Source organism: Schistocerca piceifrons, unplaced genomic scaffold, assembly GCF_021461385.2.
Source record: "Schistocerca piceifrons isolate TAMUIC-IGC-003096 unplaced genomic scaffold, iqSchPice1.1 HiC_scaffold_382, whole genome shotgun sequence".
Classification (NCBI taxonomy): domain Eukaryota; kingdom Metazoa; phylum Arthropoda; class Insecta; order Orthoptera; family Acrididae; genus Schistocerca; species Schistocerca piceifrons.
This window is the reverse complement of record NW_025728606.1, coordinates 27,501-32,500: the sequence shown is the minus strand read 5'-3', so window position 1 is coordinate 32,500 and position 5,000 is coordinate 27,501. Positions and strand designations below refer to the sequence as shown.

The 5,000-nt window shown below is 53.0% G+C and overlaps 1 non-coding gene across 1 annotated transcript in view; it reads left to right on the top strand.

Moving 5' to 3' along the window:
- Positions 1 to 3,762: 3,762 nt before the first annotated feature.
- Positions 3,763 to 5,000, top strand: part of LOC124747109 — a 1,909-nt gene continuing 671 nt past the window's right edge. The window contains exon 1 of the ribosomal RNA XR_007011534.1: positions 3,763 to 5,000. This exon is cut by the window's right edge and continues 671 nt beyond it. This is a non-coding gene — a ribosomal RNA (small subunit ribosomal RNA).

The window sequence follows — 5,000 nt, the reverse complement described above, 5'->3', positions numbered from 1 at the left end:
GCGTCCGATACCGAGCCATCAGCATGTCGGTCCCCATGCGCGTTGCACTCGCACTCGCAGTCGCAAAAACGTGGGGCAAATATATTACGCGGAAGAGCTATAACAGACCGAGCCCCACTGCATGGGGGGAGTCTTTGTCACTAATGTACACAGATGGAACATTTTGGACTGGAACCAGATTACCCGTACACACGGCGCTGATTAGTAATCAATGCAGAGCCATCAAACTACAGCAAATATACACAACTGTCCGTATACATGCTGAAAGAGTCTGCCCCACAATGGGAACCACACGTCAGCCAGACACTCTGATCACGCACCACTCTCTGCTTCTAACAGGCGCACATACAATATGTAAGCACCAGCATGGAACAACATCCAGTGCATCTTCTCCGCCACATTACACAATCCACACTATCACAACCAGACCAGGAGGTCCATGCGGAAAATACAATATCCCAGCCTTTCGACATCCACCATTGCGCAGACCAGGCACCAACACCCACACATGTCCTATACAACGGTGCACCCAACATCACAATAGTACCTCCCTGTCACAGCGCACAAACAATGACATGAGTCAAAGACACAGGGTCTCACACAAGCATAGAATTGGAGCGCCGCCTCTAATAAGCCAAAGGTGCATCCTGACGTGACAAATCTGATCATGTCACAAGCATTCACTTACTATAATCACTATCAACGAACCTGCCGCCCCCGCCCCCCCCCCCTACACCTTTCCTTACAACAACGTGTAACCTAACCTAACCTAACCTAACCCTATGGTTGTACCTTAACCCTAACCTATGTTGTACCTTAACCTAACCTATGTTGTACCTTAACCTAACCTATGTTGTACCTTAACCTAACCTATGTTGTACCTTAACCTAACCTATGTTGTACCTTAACCTAACCTATGTTGTACCTTAACCTAACCTATGTTGTACCTTAACCCTAACCTATGTTGTACCTTAACCTAACCTATGTTGTACCTTAACCTAACCCATGTTGTACCTTAACCTAACCCATGTTGTACCTTAACCTAACCCATGTTGTACCTTAACCTAACCCATGTTGTACCTTAACCTAACCCATGTTGTACCTTAACCTAACCCATGTTGTACCTTAACCTAACCCATGTTGTACCTTAACCTAACCCATGTTGTACCTTAACCTAACCCATGTTGTACCTTAACCTAACCCATGTTGTGCCTTAACCTAACCCATGTTGTGCCTTAACCTAACCCATGTTGTGCCTTAACCTAACCCATTGTTGTGCCTTAACCTAACCCATGTTGTGCCTTAACCTAACCCATGTTGTGCCTTAACCTAACCCATGTTGTGCCTTAACCTAACCCACGTTGTGCCTTAACCTAACCCACGTTGTGCCTTAACCTAACCCACGTTGTGCCTTAACCTAACCCACGTTGTGCCTTAACCTAACCCATGTTGTGCCTTAACCTAACCCATGTTGTGCCTTAACCTAACCCATGTTGTGCCTTAACCTAACCCATGTTGTGCCTTAACCTAACCCATGTTGTGCCTTAACCTAACCCATGTTGTGCCTTAACCTAACCCATGTTGTGCCTTAACCTAACCCACGTTGTGCCTTAACCTAACCCACGTTGTGCCTTAACCTAACCCACGTTGTGCCTTAACCTAACCCACGTTGTGCCTTAACCTAACCCATGTTGTGCCTTAACCTAACCCATGTTGTGCCTTAACCCTAACCCACGTTGTGCCTTAACCTAACCCACGTTGTGCCTTAACCTAACCCACGTTGTGCCTTAACCTAACCCACGTTGTGCCTTAACCTAACCCACGTTGTGCCTTAACCTAACCCACGTTGTGCCTTAACCTAACCCACGTTGTGCCTTAACCTAACCCACGTTGTCCCCTAAAGTAACCCACGTTGTCCCCTAACGTAACCCACGTTGTCCCCTAACGTAACCCATGTTGTCGCCTAAACCTGCTCTGTAATTGTTATACGACTCGTTCAATTAGTGTAGTGTTGCCCACCCCGCAACCCTCGCAATATAGTTCGCTACTCGCACTGCCCGCCTCCCCCCTGTGTATCGCTTCATGTTAAACACCTTGCAAGTCTTGCTGACTTTCCACATGCTCCTGCTGTACACTGTAATGTGGATGGCAGCAGGACGTACATGCCGCCCCTCCCCACGTCCCCACCTTGCCCCCCTGCCTTCGCAAGCTGGTTGGTGAGAAGTTTGCATGTTCAATGCCCTTCGCATGCGACGTACTCAGGCTACGTTGTGGTGCGGCCTGTGTCAACCGTCCGCTAATGTCGTACGCGTAAACCACAATCTGTACTGCACATTCGTCCTTATGTACCGAATGATACATCGTGGCACATGTGTGACCGTACAACGACTGCGCCCAAAAACGGCGGACCATACAGTGCAAATATTGTGCACGCAGCTACGTGTCGTCTCCCTATGAGAGCTGGATTGCAGTGTGGTACGCCATAGAGACGTGTGGGGAGGAACGGACGCCGTGGATGGCGATCAGCATGAGCTGTCTGTTGATGTATTCGGACCTAGTCGTCTCTCCTCACACACCGTGATGGCATGGTGCACCGCGTTCCATATCTGCGACATGCTACAGAGGCCGGTTGACAGTCGTTCGAGCAATGGACATCGCATACGTACGGGGGCCACCTTCCACGTATTGTCTAGGCGTGCACATTTTGTTGCGTGTATGTGGGCAGACGTAGTGTGGCGTGACACCTGACACAGGCATGCAATAATCGTTGAAGTTGCAAAATGGCGATGGACGCCTGCGTTTTCTGGTGAAGTTACGCAAATGAACAAATGGTAACCTGTTGTGGTGCGGTTGTTCTCGCTAGGGGTGAATCGGTGATGGCGACGATAGGTTGAGGTACGAACCGGTTGTTCCAGCGATACCCCACCATGCCGACGAAACTGAACGGCATCTGGGTGTGAAGCGATACGCGGCGGTGGCTGGGTGGGACCGTCCCCGGCCGGTGAGGGGGCGCCTCCCGGCGTGCTGGCCGCGCGGTGCGTGGGCGCACGCGCTACAGCCGGCTGGTGGGGGCGGCCAGTGGCAGGCGCGCCGGCCGACGGACGCGGCAGGCGTCGCAGCTGCGCGCCGGCGCACCCTGCGCGCGGCGCCGTGCGGCCAAAGTAGGTCCTCGCGGGCCCGGTGCGAAGCGCGGTGGACATCTTCAGTGTGCTGGTCCGATTGAGGACTGTGTGCGTTGAGGATGCGCCGCCGCCCGGCGCTCGGCGCCGCGACGCCGTCTGCTGCTCGGTCGCCCCAGCGGTTCTCGCTGGTGGTTTGTATCGCAGCTGTGCGGATGTGTTGGCGCGTGCGCTGTGCTGGGAGAGTTCGCTTCGGCACCCAAGTGGGGCTTTTGTCCTTCTGTGGCGCTGGCGTTGGAGCTGCCGGTCACCGTAGGTGGCGCGTGTTGTCTCCCGCCGGCAATGCCACGACAGCACGCTCCCGGGCCTCTGTCGGCAGCGGCAAGCTCAGTTGGGAGCACGGGTGGTCGCACCGAAAGCGTCTACTCGCCTAACTCCGGGCGATTGCGCCTCTCTCGAACCCGACCAAGTACTTGGGACGGCGCTGCGCGCCGCCGGGACCTGAGAGGGTTTCGAGGTGTATTGTGCAGGGGAGCTCAGCCTCCTCCTGTTTGCAGAATGATTGAGCGGACGCTTGCGTGTTCGCGCGGGCCCCCGGGACACACTCCCGGGCGGCCGGCTGCTCAGCTCTAGTTGACGCAGCTCCCTGGTTGATCCTGCCAGTAGTCATATGCTTGTCTCAAAGATTAAGCCATGCATGTCTCAGTACAAGCCGCATTAAGGTGAAACCGCGAATGGCTCATTAAATCAGTTATGGTTCCTTAGATCGTACCCACGTTACTTGGATAACTGTGGTAATTCTAGAGCTAATACATGCAAACAGAGTCCCGACCAGAGATGGAAGGGACGCTTTTATTAGATCAAAACCAATCGGTCGGCTCGTCCGGTCCGTTTGCCTTGGTGACTCTGAATAACTTTGGGCTGATCGCACGGTCCTCGTACCGGCGACGCATCTTTCAAATGTCTGCCTTATCAACTGTCGATGGTAGGTTCTGCGCCTACCATGGTTGTAACGGGTAACGGGGAATCAGGGTTCGATTCCGGAGAGGGAGCCTGAGAAACGGCTACCACATCCAAGGAAGGCAGCAGGCGCGCAAATTACCCACTCCCGGCACGGGGAGGTAGTGACGAAAAATAACGATACGGGACTCATCCGAGGCCCCGTAATCGGAATGAGTACACTTTAAATCCTTTAACGAGTATCTATTGGAGGGCAAGTCTGGTGCCAGCAGCCGCGGTAATTCCAGCTCCAATAGCGTATATTAAAGTTGTTGCGGTTAAAAAGCTCGTAGTTGGATTTGTGTCCCACGCTGTTGGTTCACCGCCCGTCGGTGTTTAACTGGCATGTATCGTGGGACGTCCTGCCGGTGGGGCGAGCCGAAGGCGTGCGACCGCCTCGTGCGTGCTCGTGCGTCCCGAGGCGGACCCCGTTGAAATCCTACCAGGGTGCTCTTTATTGAGTGTCTCGGTGGGCCGGCACGTTTACTTTGAACAAATTAGAGTGCTTAAAGCAGGCAAGCCCGCCTGAATACTGTGTGCATGGAATAATGGAATAGGACCTCGGTTCTATTTTGTTGGTTTTCGGAACCCGAGGTAATGATTAATAGGGACAGGCGGGGGCATTCGTATTGCGACGTTAGAGGTGAAATTCTTGGATCGTCGCAAGACGAACAGAAGCGAAAGCATTTGCCAAGTATGTTTTCATTAATCAAGAACGAAAGTTAGAGGTTCGAAGGCGATCAGATACCGCCCTAGTTCTAACCATAAACGATGCCAGCCAGCGATCCGCCGCAGTTCCTCCGATGACTCGGCGGGCAGCCTCCGGGAAACCAAAGCTTTTGGGTTCCGGGGGAAGTATGGTTGCAAAGCTGAAACTTAAAG